The sequence below is a fragment of the Tamandua tetradactyla genome, chromosome 4 (genome assembly GCF_023851605.1).
Source record: "Tamandua tetradactyla isolate mTamTet1 chromosome 4, mTamTet1.pri, whole genome shotgun sequence".
Lineage (NCBI taxonomy): Eukaryota > Metazoa > Chordata > Mammalia > Pilosa > Myrmecophagidae > Tamandua > Tamandua tetradactyla.
The window spans coordinates 19767127-19793766 of record NC_135330.1 but is presented as its reverse complement, the minus strand read 5'-3'; positions in this window follow the sequence as shown (position 1 = coordinate 19793766).

The following is a 26640-nucleotide window of genomic DNA, read 5'->3' as shown; positions in this document are numbered from 1 at the left end:
CCCTCAGGGATGTCCTCTCCAGGGCCCCAAAATTGGGACAAGGAAAATGGGAAGATGGAAAAAGTCATGGGATTAGACATCCGTAGACCATCCCAATTTAGAAATTATTTAATCTAATTCCCTAATCTACAGATGACAAACTGTGGCTAAAAGAAGTGAAGTTGCTGCCTGAAATCATAATGATGGTAGAAATATCAGAACATTTCTGTTTCCACTATACCATAACATATGAAAAAGTAACAAAGAACTGTGCTAGGCTGAAGGTGTTCTAAAATTGATGCTGGTGATGAATACACAACTATGTGATGATGCTGTAAGCCACTGATTGTATACTTTGGATGGATTCTATGGTGTGTGAATATCTCTCAATAAAATTACATTTAAATATATATATATAATCGACGATTGAACGCAAACAATAGTAATGATTTCCTCATCTGTAATATATCGACAGTGATGCTTACCTCACTTGATCATTATGAATATTAGAGGGGGTAGCATATGTAGAAGGACCTGAAGCAGGAGTGCAGTCATATGGGTATTCTAACTTTTTGTCTTTGTTTTCTTTTTCTTTTTTAGAATATTACAGAGCTTTTTATTATAAAACCCCAAGGATGGCTTTTAAAAATGAAGGAGTGGATGGTAACGAGGGTTAGAGTCATGTGGTACCACTGGTGGGGCTTTGGGAGCTGGTTTCCTGAGAGACCTGTATACTCCGGGCCCTTCTGGTCAGTCACAGGTTCTGTGTGCTCTTTCTTTGGACCCACTGATTTGAAGGAAAGGGCAGTGGAGGCAGCATCTCCAGGTGAGTTTGGAGCAGCAGTGACTGATTAACTCCAGCTGAACCTGTCTCAAGTCCTCACAGGAAAGGGGAAATAGGCTAGGACCCAGCTTTCTTTCTCCTCTCAAAGGGTCTTCTATTGCTTGCTTCCAGTGCCTAGAGCTCCAACTTTCCCTTCCCCCCAAAACAAACAAACAACACTGGTTATTGTAATAGTTCCCATGTCTGTCCTATTGCACTGTCAAATTTGTGGAGGGAACCTGACGAGATGTTTGGGGCAGTGGTAAGGGCAGACCCACTGTATGGGGCACAGCACAACACTGAGGATTGAGGTAAAGAAATCCTGAATAATTACCCTCTAGAAGATTCCAGTTAATCTTATGACCCTTCCTGAGGCTCTACAGATGATTCCCGTGATGGTTTGGAGATTTTATGAACCCCAGAAAATATTATGTTCTTGAAGCTAATCCATCCCTATGGGTGTGGACTTATTGTGGGTGGAACCTTTTAATTATGTTATTTCAGTCGAGGCATGCCCCAAGTAGATGTATCCTTATACATTATAAAGGACCACAGTCCTTTATAAGAGGATGAAAAACACAGACAGTGACACAAAAGCTGAGAGAGAAGGGCTCACATAGAAGCATAGAGAGAAAGCCACAGAAAACAGAGAGGAAATCATTGAAGCCAGAAATCGGGAGCAATGAAACCTGGAAGAGAAGGGAGAGACCAGCAGATGCCATGTACCTTGCCATCTGACAGGAGCCCAAGATTGCTGATAGCTGGTCTTTGGGGAGAAAGCATCGCCTGTTGATGCCTTGATTTGTGTATTTTCATAGCTTCAGAACAGTAAGCTTGTGAGCTAAATAAATCTCCATTGTAAAAGTCAACCCATTCTATGGTCTCTGCATATCAGCAACTTTGGCAAACTAAAACAATACCCAAGTTCATATAGTGTGCTTTAGCTTGTTAAAGCTTTTGGAATGAAATATAGTAGAAATGGAATGGCTTTTAAAAGGGGGAATTTATTAAGTTGAAAGCTTACAGTTCTAAGGACATGAAAATGTCCAAACTAAGGCATCCAGGGTAAGATACCTTGATTCAAGGAAGGTCAGTGGGTCCAGAACACCTCTGTCAGCTGGGAAGGCACATGGCAATATCTACTCATTTCATAAGGCTTCTCCAGGGGCGTTTTCCTTCTGCATCTCCAAAGACCTTTGGTGGTGTGGGCTCTGTTGGCACTGAAGATTTTCCAAAATGGTTCTCTCTTAAAGGGTTCCAGTGAGCGGCCCCACCTTGAATGGGTGGAGATACATCTCCATGGAAACCATCTAATCAAGTTACCACCCAGAAAAAGAAAAAATAAAAAATAAAAATAAATAAAAATAAAAAGTTACCACCCACAATTGGGTGGGTCACATCTCCATGGAAACAATAAAAGAGATCCTACCCAGCAATATTGAAGGAAGATGAAAGAGCATGCCTTCTCGGCGGCACATGACAGTTTCAAACCAGCACAGATGGTAAGAAAGGCAAGAGCATGACTGAAGAATAGACTCTAGGACTCCCTGATTCACACACTTACAGGGCGATATTACGGGTTGCAACATAAAGGCTTTGGGCTAAGTGAGAACCCCAGTTCATTCACTGCCCATAAGCATTGGATTTGAAAGCATAAATGTGTCCTCTTAGACTGGGTATTTTTGTATGGGCTTTGTCTTAACCAGATGAGCCACTTTTAAACATGCAACATTAAAAAAAAGGATAAGTGACCAGAAAGATAGAAACTTGTTTTCCACTACAAGACACAGAAACACTATCTACTAAACTGTCTGTGACCTCGGTTATGGCCTTTTGGAAGGTGTGAAGGGATAGATCCAATTTTGTAGAGTCATGCATTGTTCATTATTCCTTCAACACACCTTTTTTAGTGTCTACTGTGCCCTGAACATGTCAAGTGCTTATGTTGATGATCCCTGGCTAAGGAATTATACAGTCTGGACCTTTCTGTTTAAATAAACAAATCAATGGTTTGCTGGACAGAACAGAATACTTAATACTACAGGTAAACATGAAGATGACACCTGGAAGGAAGTCTTCTCCTCCTAGAATTCTAGATAATTGATTAGAGTAGAAAGAGATGCCAATGAAATGAAAAAAGATAACAACTGCCATCATTTGTCTCTAGACTACCATGAAAAATAATTTTCATTATCATCACTTTTAAGCCATATTTATAACTCCAGAAATAGTCACAGAACAAATATCTTTCACTTTTCCAGCCTCTATATATAGGCAATACTTTGCAAGCTTCATCTAAGATATTTTTATCCATCAAAGTCACCCTGGTAGGGCCTTTTAGCCTGATTCTGAAGCCATGTTTATATTCTCTGTTTAATTGAAACTAACCCTCTGCTTTAGTTTCCTGGCTACTAAAACAAATACCATACAATGAATTGGCTTAACAATAGGAATGTAGTGGCCTGTGATTTCAGGGTCTAAAAACTTCTGCCTCCTGGAGTGGGTATCTTCCAACTGGCTGGCAATCTTTGAGTTTCCTTGGCTATTCTGTCACATGACAACATATGGCAATGTCTTCTCCATTGGATTCTGCATTCCACTGACTTCTGGTTTCTGTCTGCTACCTGTGGCTTCTCTCTTTGTGGCCTTCTCTATAAGGCCTCTAGTAAAAGGGTAAAGACCTATCCTAACTCACTTTGGCCACAACTTAACTGAAGAAACTTCATCAAAAGTTCCTACTTATAATGGATTCACATCCACAGGAATGGATGAAGATTAAGAACATATTTTTCTGAGGTCCATAATTCCAAGTCCCACACCCTCTCTCTACAGAAAACCCTTCATGTTTGCTAAAACTCTGCATATTCCAGTGGAACTCTGTCAATGATTCTTTGGAGTGTGGGTTGGTCAGTGTCTAAATCCAGAAGGCAGTGAAGCTTAAAGATGATCTATGCCATCAGGCCTGCTGTCCTAGCACTGAGAGAGAGACACAGAGATGGAGATATACACACACACAGACAGAGATACACTGAGAGTAAAAGAGAGAGAGAGAGGGACAGAAGGAGACAGAAAGGGTGATTGAAGAAGGCACAGTGTTCACTCAGGAGCAGGGACGGAAATTGATAAATAGGAAGAGAGGAGAGCTGATAGATTATAGGCTAAACCCAGCAGCCTCCTACCTGACAGCCTAGATTTTGCAGAGTGAGCTCCCATTTTCAGTAAAAACACAAATAGACTATAATGTATATCCTAAGTAGATTACAGATTACCAGGGGCTGGGAGAGAGAAATAGAGAGTTCTTGTGTGATGGGTATAAGTTCTCTTTGGGGTGATAAAAAAGTTTCAGCAATGGATGGCAGTAACGATAGCAGTATCATGAGTAAAACCGATACTGCTGAAACACACATTTGAAAGTGGTTAAAATTGGAAATTTTGGGTTCTATATATGTTACCACAATAAAAAGTTAAAACTTTGTTTTAAAGTTATTTCAATCTCATACACTATTTTCTGTTTATTGCCATGAATAAGCAGCAGTGTGAGTTTCAGACAAAGGCTGGGCTCCAGAAAGTCAAGTCCTGCACATTTCTTCTTGAGCACCCCATCCCAGTTTAATAACCAAAAACTTAAATAAGATTCAAATTTTTAAAGAAAAATACTTATCATGCACTAAACTCTGTAAAGAACATCAAAGAAGAGTAACAAGGTTTTAAAGGTTGGCTCAAACCCACTTTCCTCTCAGGGCACCATGTCCCAGTGGACCCACATATTGCCTGAACCATTCCTTTGACATTTTTTACTTTTTTGCATTGTGCTTAATTAACTCTCTTCAGTATCTTTTGTTGTTCGGTTTTATTTTTTTCTGACTATAAAAGTAATTTAGAGGCAGCATGAAAGAGCAGTTAATTTCCTGTGCTTTGGAATCAAACAGCCTATTCTAAAATTCTTCATTGCTGTCATGGTCAGGTTCATGTGTCAACTTGGCCAAGTGGTGGTACCTGCGCGTCTGGTTGGGCAAGTGCTGGCCTGTCTGTTGCTACGAGGACATTTCATAGGATTAAATCATGATCATGTCAGCTGCATCCACAGCTGATTCCATTTGTAATCAGCCAAAGGAAGTATCTTTTGCAATTAATGATGCTTGCTCTAATCACTGGAAGCCTTTTAAGGATGGTTCAGAAGAGACAGTCTCTATTCTTGCTTCCGCCGGGAGCCTCTCCTGTGGAGTTCATTCAGACCCTCCACCGGAATCGACAGCTTCACAGCCTGCCCTGTGGATTTTGGACTCACGATTATGTGAGACAGTTTTATAAATGTTATATTTGTGAGTGTTTCCTGTTGATTCTGTTTCTCTAGAGAACCCTAACTAAAACAATTTCCTACCTGTGTGACGATAGCAAGTTAACTGCTATTGGAGAATTAAAATGTTGCCCACTTTGTCATCAGGTTGATGTGAAAATTACGTGAGAGAATGCATATATTGCACTTGACATGTGGCAGGCACTCATTATCATGACAACCATTATATAAACTGTGTAATGTATAGAAAGAAAAAAGAATACGAAAGTCATCCTTACCCTATACCCCAGGTGATAAAGCATTGTTGACATTTTGGTGTATGTTCTTGATTTTAATGGCTGGAAAATATTCTATCATATTTTTTACATAATTTAGTTGACTTTTTCCATATTATCAGATGTTTTGATTATTTCCATTTCTTCATCATAAACAATGTGGCAATGAACATCATTCTATATAAAAATCTTTGCATGCTGGCTGGTTTGTTTTGGTTGATGCTATTCCACAGTGCTTTAGAGACAGAACTGTTCAAGTTTGGTTTCTGAGTTCAAGTCTTGGCTTTATAACCCACTAGTTGTATGACCTTGAGCCTCAGTTAAATTATCTGTAAAACAGAGATAATAGTACCAACTAAGGGGTTATTTTGCGGATTAAATTGGCAATTCTTACAAAGCACCTAGCAGCACTTACCTAGTAAACACTCAACAATAATAGGTACTATTATTATTTTTTTATAGGGGGAATAATTGGGCCAGAGTTTGAAGTTGTTTCAGTAGTCGACATGAGATGAGATCATTAGGGGAAATTTGGGGGTTTTCTACATAGCAGTCAAACTGAGCCTACAGGTTCCAGAACTTCGAGTGGGATTGTGTTAACAGTAACCTGATGCTTCATTTGTCCTATTTTGTGGTATCATTGAACAGAACTTAAGTCCTGGAGGAAGCAGAAAATTTCAAAGTGGGATCCCTTGCTATTATTAGTTGTCCAACAGGGTGCTAGACTATGGCATCAGGGGGTGTGAGGGGGTATCTGGGGATCCATCCTGCATTCTAAGAGGGGGTCACACCTGTACTGCATGTTGCCTGCCTCAGGGACTGCCCAAAGGAATGAAACAGCAAGGACAGGCACCTCAGTTCACTAGAGGGCTGGACTCAGTCGTGGAAAACCTGGGAGGAGATGCTTCCATGGGCAGAGCAGGTGTTGTAAGACTTTCCCCCAGGGAGGGCAAGAAGATGAAGAACTTCTCATTCTATCCCTAAAAGGTGTTCTTTTCCTCCCAGTGACTCAGGCCCAAAGTCTTCATGTTCAATATATGAGAAAGTCCGGTGGCCTCTGCCTCCTGAATATATGTGGAACCCATTATCTCATCACCTCCGCTTCTACTGAGGTCCAAGCCACCAACATCTCTCTGTTAATTGAGTAATCTCTCACCTGATTACTGCAATAGCCTCCTAACTAGTCAATCCTTCCAAACTTGAAGTCAGATTCGATCACTGCCATGCTCAAAATCCTCCAGTGACTTAGTGCCACTGCAATTAGAATGAAGTTCTAACCCTTAATCCTGGCTTACAATTTCTACGTCATCTATTCCCTGCCTGGTTCTCTGGCCTTCCCTCAGCCTCGACCCTGCAGCCCACTGGCCTTACTTTTCTTTCTCAGGGAGACCAAGCTCCTTCCTATTTGGGGGTGTCCTAGTTTGCTAGCTGCCAGAATGCAATATACCAGAAATGGAACAGCTTTTAAATGAGGGAATTTGTTAAGTTGCAAGTTTACAGTTCTAAGGCCATGAAAACATCCAATTAAAGCAAGTCTATAAAAATGTCCAAATTAAGGCACCAAAAAGAGGTTACCATCACTTCAAGAAAGACTGATGAAGTTCAGGGTTTCTCTCTCAACTGGAAAGGCACATGGTGAACATGGTGATGTCTACTAGCTCTCCAGGATTCTTGTTTCATGAAGCGCCCCTGGGGGTCTATGGCGTGGGCTCTTGTGGTTTTGTGGCTCTCCTGCTCTCTCCAAGATGTTTCCTCTTTTAAAGGAGTTCAGTAAACTAATCAAAAAAAGACCCACCTGGAATGGGTGGAGTCACATATCCTTCTACTCAAAGGTTAATACCTACAATTGGGGGAGTTACATCTCTGTGGAGATAATCCAATCACACTTCCAGCCTGCAGTGCTGAATAGGGATTAAAAGAGATGACTGCCTCTCTCCTGAATCCTCCTCAAGAGGCTTCCAGTGACTAGATTAAGCATCACTCATTGCAGAAGAGATAGGCTCTCTTCCTGCTTTCATGGCGAGTCTCTTCTGTGGAGTTCATCCAGACCCTCCATCGGAATTGTCAGCTTCACAGCCTGCCCTGCAGATTTTGGACTCTGTGTTCCCATGATTATGTGAGACACTTTTATAAATTTTATATTTGCAAGTGTTTCCTATTGATTCTGTTTCTTTAGAGAACCCTAACTAATACAACTTGGTACCAATGGGTTTTATGAATAGTTTTCTCCTCTGACTGGACTCATAGGCACAAAGGACTCTGATTCACATAATCAGAATGACACTCCCAATCCATGGAGTGAGTTGGCAAAAGAGATAGTCAAAATATCACCATTCAATTCTCCTTACGCTTCGCTTGTACGAACCTAGGCTCTGGGGGATAATGTTTTTGACATCTTTATGGAGTTTTGTGGAAATAAGAGGTATAGAGATGTTGGCTGGTTGTTATTAGATATACTGGCTACATTAAGGAGTGAAAGGGATGGGCTTAAGGCTTCAAACAAGAGGCTTAAGTGCCGTCTGACAGATGTAGAAGTTTCTATGAGTATCCTGAAGGAAAATCTTATTTCCTGTAGCCATAGACTTGAGATCTCTGAAAATCAGACTCAGAATCTTATTGTTAGAGCAGCAACTTTACAATGTAAACTGAAATCTCAATGTTGCATGGTGTCTGTCGTTAAAGTGAGGGCATTGATTGGAAAGGAGTGGGACCCTGAAAAATGGGATGGTGATATATGGATTGATAATGATGTTGGGGTGAGGTTGAAACCCTAGGTCATGCTGAATCTTCTCTAGATAACCTTGTAATAGTCTGCCCTGAGGACGTAGTCACCCCACCTCCAGCCTACCTTGATGAGTTGGTCACCAACCTTCACCTGAAGGAATTAGCTCTAGAATGACTAATCCTGTTTCACCAGCTGAAACTGCAAATGAATCCACTGAAGCAAATGGCTTAGAAGATATTTCTAATTCTTTTCATGACCCACCCCCACCACCCCTCATTTCTTCCAGACCTATAACTAGACTAAAGTTAGGACTGACTAGACTAAGTCCTAACTTTAGTCTAGTTATAGACTAAAGGCCACTAAAGGTGAGGTACAAAGTATCACACATGAGGAGGTACGTTATACTCCAAAAGAACTGTGTGAGTTTTCCAATTTATACAGATAGAAATCAGGAGAATATGTGTGGCAATGGATTTTAAGGGTGTGGGATAAGGAAGGAATATAAGGCTGGATCAGGCTGAATTTATTCATATGGGCCCACTAAGCAGAGATTCTGCATTCAATGTTATAGCTCCAGGGGTTAGAAAAGGTATTAACAGTTTGTTTGGATGGTTGGTTGAGACATGGATCAAAAGGTGGCTGACATTACCTGAGGTTGAAATGCCAGAACTGCCCTGGTATAATGTACATGAGGGGATCCAGAGGCTTAGAGAGATTGGAATGTTAGAGTGTATTTATGCAAATCCTGCTCTTATACCCCAGGAATGTCCGGAGGATGCACCTTTTATCAGAACAGTGAGAAATAAATTTGTGAGACTAGCACCATCATCCCTGAAGAGCTCTGTGGTTGCACTTCTCTGTAGGTCAGATATTACTGTAGAAACTGCTGTCACTGAGCTGGAATCCTTGAACACAATGGGGATGACAGGATCCCGAGTTGGCAGAAGACATTTGATCGCCAAAGCACTTAATCACCAAAGATAGGGTGGACGTGGCAATTATAATAGACAGCAAACTCAAAGCAGGAGTCAAAATAATATGACTCGCAGAGATTTGTGGCATTGGCTAGTAAATCATGGGGTCCCTAGAAATACAATAAACGGGCAGTCTACTAAATTCTTGTATGAGCTGTATAAACAAAAGAGTTCTAGGTCAAGTGAACAGAAGTCTAACCTGAATTACAAAAACACAGAGTCATAGCCCCTTAATCAATTTCCAGACTTGAGACAGTTTACAGACCCAGAGCTTATTAGCATTATTCTCTATCAAGCTGAGCTAAGTAAATGCTTGCTGAAAAAAAGAATACTAAGAGATCAAGAGCTTAAACTGCACTCAAAAGTTTAGCTTTCATTTGCCACTGTGGGACTCCAGGCAAGTTACTAGTCTTTTGTGTGCTTCATCATCCATTTATCAACACCGTATATTTGTTGAGCTCTTCCTAAGCTAGAATTTGCTAGATATCCTCAGATGTCATGTTAGCAAACAGATCAAAGATGCTGTTGATAGACACAATAAAAACTTGTGTAGAAACAGTACAGGATTCTAAAAGTTCTGTTTCTAAGCTGCCAGATAAGAGAGAAATGTGAGTGGGAATTCATTTTAATTCAACAAGCATTTATCAAACACATCATTACTAGAGTCAATGAGCTGAGAACCATTTAGGGTGGCAAGGAAGGGGAGAGAATAAAAAGATAAATAATACAGGGGTCTACTTGTCACAATAGTAGAGAAAATAGTCATAAAAACAATTAAGTCAAGGTAGAATGAGATAAGAATTGCCACACTAATTGCTGTGTGTTATTCTTTCTGAAGAGAAAGAAATCATGGAAGAAGTAGCTTTTGAGCCAAGCTTTGAAGAAAAAGTCTGAAGGGTGCATTGGAAAGGAAAGAGAATGAAGCATGGACGAGAAGGACACCTGCCTGGTGTAGATCTTCTCCTCTCTGAAGGACAGGTGTTACTCTCCTTTCCTGTGCTAGGCAATGTGCTAGTTACTTGGATACAATATGCACCCACTCTTACAGCCCAGGGGAAAAGAGGAAAACAAAACATCCTTGGGTAGAAGAAGAATATGATGCAGGTAAATTCTGTTAGAGAAGAAGGGAAAGTGGAAAACTCACCCTTGTCTTCTATGAAGAGAAGAAACGGACAAAGGCAGTGTGAACTGGTTTGACATGCATGTCCTAACACTTTCTCTACTCAGGGTAGAACCCAAGAGGAGGAGATGTGTTACAAATATTCAGAGCGTAGGACATAAGGAACATTAGAAATCTTAGGAGATTGTGAATGGCTTGGTTTCTTGGGCATAGCTCTAAGAGAAGTTTCATTGAAATATGATAGTGTTTGTGTAAATAGAGCTGAGGATGAAGTTTTCATACACCTCAATACGAGGGTATGAAGAAGCTAGGGTACGAAGAAATCACCAACTCATTAATGAATTAATCATGATAGGCTAGATTATGCTACTATAACAAATAACCCTCCAAATCACAGAAGCCTAATTCAACAAAGATATATTTCTTGTTTGTTCAAAGGTAGCTGTGGTACCAGGCAATTTTATTGAGCAATTTCGATCAATGAGAAAACTTGGCAATCCAGTTTGCTTTTATCCGGTTGCATCACCGTCTCAGCATGAAAAGCTTCTGAAAGGTTTAATAATCTCTTAAGGCATCTCCCCATCAGAGGCCATTCTGGGGTGGACATTGGTTGATCTTAGTTTTTGTAAGATCAAGTGTAGTCTGTAATAGATAAAATGCTTACAAGTTCCAATACTTAAAATAAGCCTCTGTTTCGACAGTGATATTTTGCTCCTGGGAGTATTTAGTAGAATTCTTCTCTTGTATTGCTTTTACTTTCATGAGTCCTTCTGCTCTTTTCTTCCGACAGTCAAAGAGATTATCAAGTAAATATTCATCCTTCCTTCTTCTACTAGTGACCAAGTGTGTGTGCTGAGCAAGTTATTTCCCAATAAAAGTCAAAATCTCTTATTAAAATTTATATGTTATCTACACACCCAAGAATAGCTACAACTCTGCAAATTGGATTACAAAATAATTAGAAAACACCAAATGTGGTTCAAATTGCCTCTTACAATTTAAGGAAAGCAGGAAATTGGTGGTAATTTGCTGCATTATTGCTCAGTGTATCTCTGGACCAGTCACATAAATGTTACATCACAATAGCACACAGCATCTTGAAATGTAGGGTATTCATTGCCCTGAAAATTTCAAAAATATCACTTAGAAATCACTTCATATAAGCCTTTTTTCAAGTCTCTGCAATCATGGAGACCAGGGGGTCTCTGTTAATAGTTGTTTGGTCTGTTAAGGAAAGGAAATGGCTCTAAGAATATGGATTCCTAAATGTCCATTATGATGACTCTGTTCTCTAAGGCAGAATTTTGCTTCCATTTCCCTGGGACTCTGCTGTTTAGAATTAAAGTTCAAACTTTAATATTGATGAATGACCCTTAGTGTAAATAGAGCAGAAGGATTAATATAAGAGTTCCCTGGAGCTCTGCTTAGCTATAGTCATTTGCTTTCCTAGGAGGTGATAGAGACAGATGTGCAAGTGAAGGAGCCAAGGCATGGTAAGGAAAGCATATGATATTAACAATCCTTTATTTGGGTAACCACTTTGCAGTCTAGAAAGCACTTTCACACAACTCGTGAGATTCTCTCAAAAAAAAATGTGAAGTTAGGAAAACAGAGATTTTCCTGCTTTTTACATGAGAAAACTAAAATACAGTGGCATGAAGTGACTGACCCAAGTTCACTTCATTAATAAGAAGAGAAGCCAGGACTAGACTCAGGCTTCCTGATGCTTACCCCAGAGCTCTTGCCAATACATCACACCCCATATGTCTGATCCAGGTTCTAGGAAAGGATTCTGTTTCCAACACTGGTTTCAAAAATATCTAGTGAGAAACCAAGAAAATTTCCACTTATGGAATTAAATTCAAAATACCAAGCATGATTTCTTAAAAATCCTCAGCTTTCCTGACTGTGCTTGGAAAAGAAACACAAGAGATAAGAGAGATATTATAGGAATTCAGTAGTAGGTCTGGGGGATTGTGCTTAAGAGAAAATGATAAGAATGTTTTGGAAGGAATCTTGCAAGTATGATGATATCTGTGTGACATTTTCCCAGCTCAGATGCATTTAAGACGATGACTTCATATAGAAAATGAAATCTCTAATAATTTTCTTTCTTTCCTCTTTTCCTCTTCCTTCTTCATTTACTAATCATGAGCTCTACATTAGGAACATGCTCTGGTGGGCTAGTTATTTTCAGAGTAACCCTTTTTATAAATACTAATGGCTACTCTGGCAAAATACAATAGTGTCACGGAAACAACAAAGACATACTTTGTTCTGACTTTCACATAAAAGTAGCTGCCTCAAAGACTGACAGAAAAGAAAAACCTGAAAAATCTTTTTCTATCCTAACACTTGGCTCCTAAAAACTGTGTTGAAAGGATCTTTCTCTTAGAATACACTTCTTAGAAATAAACTATTGAGACAGTCAATGTCATTGATTTTAGCCATGAAGACAACATAAATTAAAGTGCAACTGGTACCTAGGTCAGGTGTGCAAGGGAAAGCTACAGACTCTGCAGGTTCATGCATGGCCCCTACAGAGGGGACTGGAAATTCTGTTTTCCAAAGATTGAGACTTCGCTTTTGGACACTGATAACTGCTGTTACATATATGTCATATTTCAATGCAGAAATAAGAGCTGGAAGAAGGAGAAATCTCAGGGTTGGGGAGGAAGAATAGTAGCCAGTCCTCGGTGGGGCCTCAGCTAAGGGGTATCTGAAATAGGCTATGAAAAAAGGATGAAAATAGTAAAAATGAGGGGAGAGGGTATCTACCAAGAGAGGAGTTATCTCCAGTGAATACATTCTCTAGGTACCTCTCCCTTCCGCAGCTCACACCCAACTCTAGCTCAACCACATGCTATCATCAACATCACCCACATTAATAAGTCTTAAATTTTGCTAAAGGGAAATTGCTGCTCATAAGTCAGCTTTGTTAATACAATCGGGGAGCCCGGAAGGGGTTGGAGCTTTTAGCCTGTTTGCGTATGTCAATTACACAGCTGCCAAAATAAGCCCTTGGCTTAATGCTTCAGGACCTACAGAAACCCAGGTGGGCCTAAGAAATGAGAACAAAGCCCTGGGTTCAAAGTCAACTCCAAATCCTTCCCTTGAACTTTCCGCTTCCTCCTTATAGGAGTCTCCTCCCCAAGCACACCAAACCTTTATCTCTTCATTTGGCAATGATAATGATGATGAAGATGATGATAGTGATGGTGATGATAATATAATCCAGCCTTCAAGCCTCTGCCTTGCTTCTGCTTAGTGCAGACCATTCCAAACTTTCTTTGCTAAGCTCATACTGCAAACTAAAATTGCTAATAATATCTTCTATTTACTGAGGATCTAGTCTAGCTAAAGATGGTCCTCACAGTGGCCCCAAACTGAGGAAGGGGATTGGGACTTAAGCCAATACAATTGATTGCAGTCTGACCTGCTTAACTTTGGGCAAAAAAGCTGTCAGTTTAGGGCACTGAGAGAGATTCGGCTGACAGCTGTTGGCTACCAGCATTTCTAGCAGCTGGGAAGGTGCTTCCATCCTGCAGGGGGATGTGAGAGTGCACCATTTCCTGCACTACAGTTCACTTCTGATTTGTATTCTCTTTCTTCATCTAAGAGGTTCTGAGAAAATCTTCAGGATTTTATTTGGCCTCTTTTCCTGATAGAAACCCATAAGAAGAAAGGTAACTAAAGCCCCTGCCACTGTAGCTGTTCTTAAGGACACAATTGAAAAGCATTATCTCCCTGTTCCACCACCCATTCTAGAGTCCTTCAAAACATGCTCTACTGGCACCTCTGCTAGTCAATGTGGTTGACCTGTGTAGTGACCCAGACCTTTATTACATTGCCAGTCCATCAGCAGGTCATCCATCCAGCTCCAAAATCCCATATTAAAGTTTGCTTTCTTGAACTGCTCGGACAGGTCTGGTTCCCTGGGAAGCAAGCTCTGGGATGGAAAATGCTCTTGGAATTAACAGGTGAAAGGGAAACAAGATTGAGCAAAAGGAGATGTTAACTGCAAAGCCGTTGCAACAAAGATCTCAGCTAATCCTATAGGAAGCTCTAGAATTAGATGGCCCTTTAAGGTTATACCAAATTGTGGTCAGGAGGCCCAGTCTTGTTGTCTGTACATGAACCAGTCATTGAATGTGGCCTGGCCCCAGGAAGAGGATGAGGTCTTGGGGAGGCAGTTCCCTTCAGCTGAGAGCTGTTGGCCAACATCTCCAGTGCTTCACTTCAGGGAGTGCAGCCTGCCATATCACCATGGCATCCACCACAAATATCAATGCTAGTCCTAATGCTTCAGAAGAATAAAATTCACATTTGGAAATCTTTGGATGGCACTGGGAAAAGCAGACTTTTGGAAGGGATTTGGGTTTATACAGGTAAAAAATGTTTATTACTATCAGATATCATCATGTATAGTCATCAAGATGTCAACAAGTATAGGAAAAATCTCAATTTTATTATTACTTTATTATACTCCTAAAGAAAGAAAAAACATTGCCAGTTAAATAATGAAACACAGCATTACACGTAAGACACATCTCAATTTTAGAGATGAGAAAATATTAATAAAAAGTGGTGATAAAAGAAAGCAATGATATAGGGTTTAAGCTTTAAGACCCAACCCTCTTTCAAACACACACACACAAATGTAGTTTCCCATGGTGTTAGTGTTGCTGAAATGGTAGTAAAGAAGGAAGGGAACATTTGTTGGCAGCATCATCCTCAGTCAAGGTACAATAAAGTAGCAATAGTTAACTGCTTTTACCTCCCCACATTGTATCTTGTATCCAGGTGCATGTGGAGTAAGCAGCACATCCCACTGGGTGACAGGTGGCTGTCATTCACAGGAAGGTAAGGCATTGAGAGAAGATATCCAGGCCAGAAGGAACCCAATCCGCCAACTCTACCAAGAGCCCTTCTCAGCTCAAGGCAGATAGGCCTGGGCTTGGCCATTCGGCCTTTCCCATGCTTTAATCCTAAAATAGCACTTAGAGGAAATGGGGCCTTCACTCTTCCTCCTAATCCACCCCAAGTTTTTCTTTTTACCTTTAATCCCATGGAGGCTCAGCACAGGGGAGAATAAAGTGAGAATTCAGGCATGAAGATGTTAAGGCACTGTTCATTCTCACTCAGCCCACCCACACCTCCAGCTCTGCCCTCTCTACTTCTACCCACTCTACAGCAAACCATTCTTTCTCTCCTTAGTCATCCAAACAGCTGTTCAATGTAATCTTGTATGATGACCTGAAAGAGAAGCAATATTCTTGGTCTCTTCCTTCCTAAACCCCATGAAGTCCTCTTCACTCATGTTTCCCACTTAAATGCACAGACTTTGTTTAATTGCAGCATGTGTCTGGGGTTTGGCTGTCAGCATGTCCTCCACAGGCCGATGCACGACCATGGTGTCTCTTTCCTACATCCTTAGCAACCACAGAGAAAGGACTTGGCCGGGTAAAGTCTATCATCAAACTATAGACAGAGAGCCTCTCATGGCTACCACCGCTGATGGTGAAGAGTTTGGGCCTCACTTAAATTGAGATCTCTAAATTGGTCCTACCAAGTCTATCTTAGAGAGGCGGCAGGGCTTTCTTAGCAGTCCTGCACAATGGGGTGATGTTCTTTTCAGGGTTGCTCAGATTTCCTAAGATCCTGAGGAAAACTCAAAAGCATCAACATTCATCATGCACTAGAGGGTGCCAAAGTCTTGAGTAACTCCTCTAGGACAAGTACATCTCTGACCTCCAAAAAGGAAGTAGTGGTCAAACGTCTGAAGTCCTAAAGCTAGAGTGGACATTAGGGCATCAGTTAGAGTGTATAACTGTGCTATCACATGGACTATCCCAAAATATTCCACAGTGCAGGATCTATGCCTCTGCAAGAGATTTTCAAAGGTACTGCCATCGTGATTTTTAAAAAAAGTCTTTGAAAATACAGATGCCTATTTGCATATTATTTACTACATTCCAGGCACTGTTTTAAGCATTTTATATGCATCAGCATATTAAATCTTCCCAACAGCCTAGAATGGTTTTCTTCAATTTACAAATGAGAAAAATGAGGCAGAGAGGTTAAGAAATTTACCCAAGTTCACATTAGTTAATGGTAGGGCTAGGATTCTAATCTAGGAACCCAGCTTCAGAGTCTGCACTCTTCTACCATGTTCTCACACTAACAAAAAATCACGCACTCAGTTGCCATGTTTCTTGTCATAAATAAAATAAAGTTCCTCCAACCCCTCGGTTAAGCAACCTCCCTACTACCAAACATTTTTATCTTAACATTCCCTTGGATCACCCCTGTGTCTTGCCTCCACTCTAGACTGTGTCATGCTGCTTTTACTGACTGCACTCAGCTTCAGCAAATGGCTTCTAATTGCCATGGTTCTAAACACAGAGTCACATAATCTCTCTGGAAACTCAACGGGCTGTTGGTCCATATTTCTTTAACTCCTAAGCAATGGTGAAAGAACCTAAGTAAAAGTGATGAATTAGGTCCACTGATTCAGTGTTGCATCATCACTAATTTATTTCACAAAACTCTCAGCATGTCTACAACAAAGCTTTAAAAGAACTAAACACCTTACTGCCCTGTAATTTTTCCTTAACAACAACAACAAAATAAATATGTATGGCATATTTAAATGTCTTCCCTTTTGTCTTGCATTATTGGTAGAAGTTTATTAAATGAACTGGAAGTTAATTGAGCTTGAGTTGAATCTAAACTTGATTACACTCTGGCTCCATCAGCAACTTGCTGTGGGACCTCACTAAGTTAACTCTTTCTGTGGAGCGAGAGAGAGTTTCTTCTACCTAAGAGATACTTTCTGAGAAAGTTGTGCAAAATAGATTTTGGTGAATTAAATCACATTTTCAGTGCATTTGGGAGAAGTTGTTCCATTGCAGGGAGCATTGTGATTATAAAATATGAAAGTTTTTTCTCTCTATTGCTAATTTCTAATGTATCTACATGGGATTTTCTGAGGGTGTTTGGGCCAAGCAGATTTTCTGTAGACATCTTAGCTTTCAAGAAGGAACAATTAGTTCAGAGACCAGGGGTATATTGACAACTATATATGTAAACATTCATATATTGTATAAATACGAGGACTTATACTAGGTTATGAAGACTGCTAGATGCAGGTAACAGAACATAACATAATGGGCTCTGGAATCAGAATGCTTGGATTCCAATCCCCGTTCCTCCACCTATTAGCTATTAGCTCTGAGAATTTGAGCAAATTAACCTCCTTGTGACTCAGTTTCCTCATTTGCAAAATGGGAATAATAATGGTACTATCCTCATGGAGTGATTGTGAGCATCGAGTGAGTGAACATATGTAAAACACTTATAACAACACCTGGCACTGAATACATGCTTCATAAATAGATGCTATTAATCTACTTGCTTGTGTTTTTATAGTGCTGGTCATTGTTATAATTCCCAATAATGCATAGTTGCATTAAAGTTGTTGCTCTTAGAAGCTACAAAGAGAATATGGAATAGAGGAAAGCAGCTTTCTCTGAATCCTTTGTGTAATATCAGCACACCCAGGTTTCTAGCTGTGGCTCTGAAAAGTAAAGCATGAAAAGCAAAGCATGGAAATGTTGGTCCAGCAACAATGGCAAGTCTCAGGTGTTACCTCTGAACAGTAAGGCAATTCCAGGAATACTTTAAAAAGAAGTCCTGCTGGTTGTACCTGAGCATGACCTAGCAATGAGGTCTCTTTTCAAAGTCCAAACACCAGGTATGCACGTCCAAGGCCCCAGAAACCTGTGTGACCTAATTAAGTGCTCAATGGGATCTCTGATTTTGCTTCACGGAAGATTCCAGGTTTCCAAGGAATGACATTCAGTGGTCCTGGTAAAGGTCAGTCTTAGACTCTCAAATGTCAGCTTATTATCTAGTTATAATATGGTTTTCTGTATTAGCAGGAGTGTATTTCCAGTTACAGAATGCTGATTGGGATGCTTTATGTTGCTCAGAGAACTGGCAATCAGATCTCAAGACTGCAGACAAGAAAGGTGCATTGTAAAGTGGCCTCCAACATTTGGACCAGACGCTTCTCTCAGGCTGATTAAGAGGGAGCCATCAAACCTAACGCCCACCTACCCCAGTAGCCTACTTAACAACCTAAGGGATTGTATAAAGAGATTTAGAGAATCATTGCAGTCATGAGCCATATCCTTGGGTGGGGGTATGGGGGTTTCCTTACCCCCATACTATGAGAGTGAATTCCAAGAAAAATACTTGCTGAAATTATGGGTACCTTCTGGAAGAAGGTGGATGTTATCTCGTTCTCATACTGCGCATCAGCTCAGGTTGCAGACCTGCTGGATTGCCCTTGAGCTTATCTGAGCAGAGGAAGAGAGCAATGAACTAGAATGGCAGAGTAGAGAGGTAGGATGGTGGTGGAACAGCCTAGGCCAATGACATCTCTCATGGCCAGAATGCATGGATTGCTTGTGAGCCACATGGACAGTGTGGAAGGAGCAACATTTGAAGCATCTTTCTGTTACCCTAACTATGAAAGCTGCGCTTCAGGTAAGGTGCCCCAGCAACCAGAAGTTTTAGGAAGTCCTTGGAAGATATACTGTCAGAGGGAGCTATCCCATATCAGAGAGCTAAGAGGTGGGGAGCCACCTCGCTCACCTCCACTCCCATTCAGGTATCCAAAGGATTGAATTCAGAGGACTGCCACACAGAGGTTTCTGGGGACCAAACACTGTGAGCCAGAGGAGAACAGCAACCAGAAGGAAACCCAGCAGATGGCTGTCAAGGGCAAGTTGGGTAAACAGAAAAGATCATTCGGGGTTACTTTGATTTTGAAATTAATATTCCATTTACTCAAAAATCTAGTTCTTTCTGAAGTCTTTAAGTTCAGCTCACAGAACTTATCATTCTAGTTATACTTCTAGAAAACTTTAACCATTTTTAAGGGACCTTTGATTAACATTTAGTTTCATTTACAAACTTTGTTCAACTCATGCAAGTGTTTTAAATTGCATTTATACTTCAAGTCATTCATGTATTGTATTTCCCTTGTAGTTTTCCCCAGGCTTCCTGACTCAAAAGCTTCCCTAAGTGCTTGAATAACTCTTATAAATCCAATCAATTAAATGCATAAATAAAAAAACTTGCGATTACTTAAATGCTTCAATGAGATATATAAAGTTAATAAGATTTCTACTTAAAGTCACAGTTTCAAAACAATTACTCAGTTAATCATTTTAAGTTAGAATCACAAGATTGTTATGGTCAAATTTTTTTAAACAATGCAAACACCTCAAATACCAATATGTATAGATTCCTTACCAATACCACATTGTACTTTGAGTTTAATTCTCTAAAGCATATTATCTATATATACGTACTTCCATATCTTATTGGGGCTAAAACAACTCCAATTGGCTCCAACAACTTTGGAGGATACCTTCTCAATTGTTGAGGTTGAAAGATGCTCAGATTTAGAGGCGAGGTCACAGAGACCTCCAAGCACACCTCATCCAGGCCCCAGGCCACTAATGGAAGTCTGAGTTCCTCAGCTGCTTCTTACCTTAACTAAAGTTTGTGTTTATTTGGTCCTTAGGATTTTGCCTTTATTCAGTCCTTAAGATATTTTTACAGGCACTCCTTCCCATTTCTTCCCGGCTCTTAGTCCACAAAACGCTTACATTAGTAGAGCTAATTAAATGAATCCCAATTGAATTCTGGATATCTCTGATGACTCAAACAACCCATAAACTCACCACTTCCAAGGTCATTCTGTGCACAGAGGTCAGCTCTCTGTGACTCCTGCACTCTCTCCTCTTCATGCCTCTCCATTCCCTGTCCCAGACAACCTGGAACTAGGAGAGCAAGGGTAAGAAGAGAGAAGAAGGTTCTTCTCCCTACAGATTCTTAGGTCCGCAAGTCAAACCTGAGCTGGAAAGAGGAGAGGAGAAGAAATGGGCATCTTAAATCGAATGGTCTAGACTTTTTAAAAAATATAAGCTTTGTCTTTAGAGCAGTTTTAGGTTTACAGAAAAATTACACAGAATGTGCAGAGTCCCCATGTATAATTTCCCCTACTATTTTTTAATGTGAAATATATATACAAAAAAGCACTAAATTTTCAAGTGCATTTTAACAAGTGGTTGTAGAACAGATTTTAAAGTTTGGCATGAGTTACAGTTCCACGATTTTTTGTTTTTTCCTTCTAGCTGTTCCAAGACACTGGAGACCAACAGAAATATCAATATATTGACTCAGCACTCATGCTCATTTATTAAACCTGACATTCTCTGTATAACTCCACCATCAACTTTGATCTTTCTCTCACTCTTTAGAGGTACTTGAGCTATGCCCATTCTAGCTTTTACATGTTGGAAGAAGCTGTCCATAATGTGCAATAGGGGGATGGAACTAGTTGATGTTCTGGAGAGGCTGGCCCCTCTGCATTTCAGGAGGTATCTGGTCCAGGAGCCCATCTAGAGGTTGCAGGTTTCAGGAAAGTTACCCTAGTGCATGGAACCTTTGTAGAATCTTATATAATGCCCTAAGAATTCTTTAGGCTTGGCAGGAATGGTTTTGGTTAGGGTTTGGTAAGTTTTGATAGGTAGAAATGTCTAACTGAAGCTTGCATAGGAGTGACCTCTGGATTAGCCTCTCAACTCTATTTGAGCTCTCTTAGCCACTGATACCTTATTTGTTACACTTCTCTTAGTTCCCCATATCATTAATGTCTTGCATTAGTGTGATGCATTTGTACAATTGATGACCCTATGTTGAGACATTACTAGTAATTAAAGTCTGTAGTTTACATTCAGTCTCGCTCTTTGTGTTGTATAGTTCTATGGGTTTTAGCAAATGCAGAGTGTCATGTATCCGTCATTACTGTGTCATATGATTTCACTATCCTAAAGATGCCGTGTGCTTGACCTATGCACCCCTTCTCCCTCTGCCACAACTTGTGGCAACCACTGACCTTTTTACTGTCTGTACAGCTTGGCCTTTTCAACAGTGTCATCGAGTTGGAATCATACAGTATGTATGTAGCTTTTTCAGACTGGCTTCTTTCACTTAACAATATGCATTCAGTGTTATTCCATATCTTTTTATGACTTTATATTATAGCTCATTTCTTTTTATTGTTTAATAATATTCCATTGTATGGATGGACCACAGTTTATCCATTAACCTATTGGAGTTGCTTCCAATTTATGGCAATTATGAAAAAAGGTGCCATAAACATCCAGGGGCAGGTTTTGTGCGGACATGTGCTTTCAGCTCCTTTGGGTAAATGCCTAAGACCATGATTGTTGGATCATAATGTAAGCTCATGTTTAGCTTTGTAAATAAACATTTGTAACTTCCGAAGTTGTACCACCAGGAATGGATGAGAGTTCCTGTTGCTCCACATCCTTACCAGCATGGCCTGGACTTTGTAACTACTGAAAATAACTGGAAAAGCTGTGGGTTTTGCTTGAGGTATCAACAAGATAAACAACAGGAAGAGTCAACAGAGAAAGAGTGAAGACAATGATTTGATAAAAGTTGACCTTTGTTTATATATCTTTGAGTCCGTACTGTTCAATAAAATGTAAAATTTGAGCAAGGACAATTTGTGTGCCTTTTATAAAGCCCTAAAAGATGTCTGGCTTTAATTATATTTTACTCTTTATACAATGTAGGCACACTTAACCTTCTACATCAATCTCTTTGAGTCCAAGTTACTAATTCTGAAAGAAAAAGAAAAATCCCCTTCAACATCTTGTATGCTCATCCCCTAAGTAATAATTCGCTCCTTTGCAAAAACTCACAGGTCAGTCGTTGCCTGGAATTCTGTAATACCGTGTCATCCTCAGATCATCCATGCCTCTTCACACGTGGTCTCACCCTCATGGCCCTGTTTGCATGTCTAAGGTCCCTGGCAGGTCCAGTGTCATTCTGAACTGCTAAACAAAGATTCATAATGCATTCTGGATGAAGGTTCCCTTGCCAGTGCCACCCAGAAGATTGTAGCTCTCATTATGCCTTTCCCTTTCTGAGAGCTTCCTTCTCTGTTTTATATTTAGCTCCTTCTGGATAAAGCAGATGCCACACAGGGAAAACCAGCTGGCCAGAGACTGGGCAAACCACACAGACCCAGGGCTTATGGCTCCTCCTGTGATCTCTGCCTCAGGCTCTGCGGCAAGTGAGGGCCCATCACTCTATTACAGCCATGTATCCAGAATAAGGGAGCAACCAAAGTGAGGAGACCAGAAAAGGAAATTAAAATCCTTGGGTTGTAGTGTATTAAGTCATTGCAGCACTCAAAGGCAGCCATTCATATCATCCAGGAAGCCCTGAATAAATGTTTCAGTAATGAGACATGCAGAAAGGAGCTTGTCACCGTGTGATAGTCTTTCTGCAAAGAGTTTTATTTAAGGTTGGTATCAGAGCATGAACCATGTTAAAATACAATTACAAAAGAAACAGGAATTTCATTAGCGGATTGCAAGGAACAGTTTGGAACTGAGGAGGCTGGTGAGAGCTGATAGGTGTTAGAAAAAGGGGGAAAGAGGTGGTGTGTGATGGAAGTCTCCTGTTCTTCTGGCGCCACACTGGGAAGGAGGATGGAGATGTCAACTTCAGAGAGAGGAAAGCAGAGGATGTCTTCCTCCTGTGAGTTGAGTTCATGACCCCTGAGAGGATTTGGGACTTCCATGTCCCATAGGGTCTACAATCAGAATTACTGCAAATCTATGCCCCCCTATCGTCCTATCACCTTCCATCCAACACATATACCTTATTTCTCTAATCATAGGACCCTGATGAGTTGCAGAAAATACCAATTTGGAGGAATTTGGATAAAAGAGATTGAAGTCCCAGCTCTGCCATTTACTGTCCCTGTGACCATGTAGGTACTAGTAATTAATTAGCAAGTCACTAAATCCCTTTCTGAACCTTCATTAGTTTCCATGTTTTGATATATGGGTACCTGGCACATGGCAAACGCCCAATAAACAATACAAGGCTGATTATGACCTGGTTCCAAATAGGTGATTGATCAGCCATCTCAAAAGTGGAGTGCAGTCAACCCAGGATGTCCAAGATACTTCAAGAGGTGTGAGAAGAAAAGATAAGAATTTATATTAATATGTACTTTTAAAATTCTAAACATAAAAGCAAAGCTAAGCTTTATTCATATTTATTTGATAGATCAACAGTAGTTAATTATGTAAATATATTTACATGAGATGAGTGATCATTATTTTTTTATGATGGAGATATACAATTAAAATTGAGATTACAGATTAAGCAATTCATGTTCCAGGGAGATGAGGAAAAAGAAAGAGAGAAGGAAGGCAGAATGAAAAAAGAGAGAGCCCAATTGCACTGGGACACCCTGATGAAACTTCTTCCTTTGCATTGGACAGCGCTAGCTCAGAGGGAATTTCTCTTTTTCCTCTGTCTGCACTGGCCACACCTTGTCAGCACCTTCGAGAGACCGTCCCTGCATCATCCTCTCAATCTGAAAGTGGCCTGGCGATTTCTACGCTTTTGAAAGCATATCCCTAGAGAACAAAGGATATCTTCCAAGTCTTGTTTCCTGATTCCTTCCCTCAGGTCAGGAGGTGGTGTGTGTGTGTGTGTGTGTGTGTGTGTGTGTGTGTAGCTAATGGGTCCAGTCCTACAAGGATGAATATCTTCCAGAACACAGCTCTTTACTAGGCATCTGATAGAATATCAAAACCAGACAGGATTTCAGGTGTGAATCAAGCTGGAAGCTCATCTCTCCATTGATTATAACTAAAAACTCTGAACACAGTAACAAAAACAACTAGCTGAAAACTCCAAAAAGTAAACATTAGCATCCAGATTTGAATGGGAACAACCAGTAAAGGGTAGGGGTTTGGAATTTTGTACTCTTTTCTCTCTTGACTTTGACCTGAGGTGGGCCCTAATTGTGGAACTGGGGCACAAGCTCAAACAACAAAAAATGTGAGAGAAAATCCCCTTTTATGGCCTGAGGACCAGAATAGGGGACTCCAGTGAACTGGCAAGTTAAGGAGACTTACTGGTCTCTTTTCCTTTCCTTCTCCTTTTTGCATCAGTGCCCTGCCCTGGGGGCAGCACTAGGCTGCCTGAGGTGGCAGCAGCAGTTGCAGTGTGGGCACCTGATACCCCGAGATAAAACCCATCTTTCTTGGTGAAGGACCTTGGAAAAATGTCCCTATTGTCAAAAAAGGGTGAAAAGAATCCCTACAAGTTTTTTTTTCTCTCTCTCTTTTTTTTTCTTTTTAACACTGTAGAACTCAATATAAAATGAAAACAAAATTCATCAAAAGGTGTGAGATGCAGCTAAAGCAATGTTTATAGGGAAAGTTAAAACATTAAATGCTTATTTAGAAAAGAAATAAGGCCTCAAATCAATAATAGAAATCTTGACCTTAAGAAAGTAGAAAAAAATAGAAGAAAATTAAACCCAAAGCAAACAAAATGAAGAAAAAAAATCAAGAGACAGTAGAAATAAATGAAATTTAAATGAGAAAAAACAATAGATTCAATGAAACAAAAAAAGATCAATAAAATTGATAAACTTCTAACCATGTTGACCAAGAGAAAAAGAGAAACACATACTTTCAATATCAGAAATGAAAGAGGCGACACAGTACAGATCCCACAGACACTTAGATGGATAACAAGGGGAGATTGTGACAACTTTAATTTTGAAAACTAGATGAAATGGACTAATTCCTAGAATGACACAAACCACCAAAACTCACTCAAAAACAGATAATCTGAATGACCCTGTCTCTATAACAAATGAAATTTGCAGTTAAAACTCACAAAGAAAACTCCAGGCCCAGATGGCGTACCTGGTCAATTGTACCAAACATCTAAGGGTGAAATTATACCAATTATATACAATATCTTCAGCAAATTGAAGAGTCTGGAATGCTTCCCAAGCCATTTAATAAAGCCAGCATTAGACTGATATCTAAACCAGACAAAGATATTACTAGAAAAGAAAACTACAGATCTATATATCTCATCAATGGATCTAAAAATACTAAAAAATTTAGAAAATCAATTCTAGCAATGCATAAAAAGGATAAAATACATCATGATAACATGGAGCTAACCCTGCAAAACTTGTCTCATCATTTAAAAAATCAATGTTTCAATAGTAAAGAAAGAGTATTTGATACAATTTATCACCCATTCATAGCAAAAACTCAGTAAACTATGAATAGAAGGGAACTTCCTGAAAATGAAATTTCAAGTGGTATATGGGAATCCTGTATTTTATGCATGATTGTTCTGTAAACCCACAACTTCTTTAATAAATCTATAAAAAAACAAAAATTAATATGATATTTAGTTATGAAAGACTGAATGTTTTCCCAATAAATAAGAAATAAGTAAATGATGCCCACTCTCACAATTCAACAACAGACAGGAAATCCTAGACAGGGTAATATAGCAAGAAAAAGAAAAAAAAGGCCTACAGATTGAAAAAGAATTAAAATCATCCCTATTTGCAGATGGCATGATTGGCTATGTAGAAAGTCCCACGGGAGATACAAAAACAATCCTGGAACTAGTAACTGAGTTCAGCAAGGTTGCATTATATGAGATTAACACTCAATGGGAGAAAATATTTAGAAACCACATATTCAAGAGGATTTAATATCCAGAATATACAAAGAAATCCTTCAATTTAACAACAATTAAAAAAAAAAACAATTTTAAAAGTGGGTGAAAGACTTGAATAGATATCTCTCCAGAGAAGATATGCAAATGGTCAGAAAGCACATGAAAAGATACTCAACATAATTAGCCACCAGGGAAATGCAAATCAAAACCACAATGAGTTACCCTTTCATACCCGTTAGAACAGCTACTATTAAAAAAAACAACTGAAAATAACACGTACTGGAGAGGATGCAGAAAAATATGAACACTCATTCATTGCTGATGGTGTGTCATGGTTAGGGACAGGTGTCAACTTGGCCAAGTTGTGGTACCTGTTCATCTGATTGGGCAAGCGCTGGCCTGTCTGTTGCAATGAGGACATTTCATAGGATTAGGTCATGATCACGTCAGCTGCATCCACAGCTGATTCCATTTGTAATCAGCCAAAGGGGAGTGTCTTCTGCAATTAGTGATGCTAAATCCAATCATGGGAAGCCTTTTAAGGAGGACTCAGAGGAGACAGGTTGCATTCCTGCTTTGGCTGGTGAGCCTCTCCTGTGGAGTTCATCCAGGCCATCCATTGGAGTCATCGGCTTCGCAGCCTGCCCTGTGGATTTTGGACTCTGCGTTCCTACGGCCACGTGAGACACTTTCATAAATTTTATATTTGCAAGTGTTCCCTGTTGGTTCTGTTTCTCTTGAGAACCCTAACTAATACATGGTGGTTCCTCAGAATTACCATTGTAGAAGACAGTATGGCAGTTCCTCAAAGAAA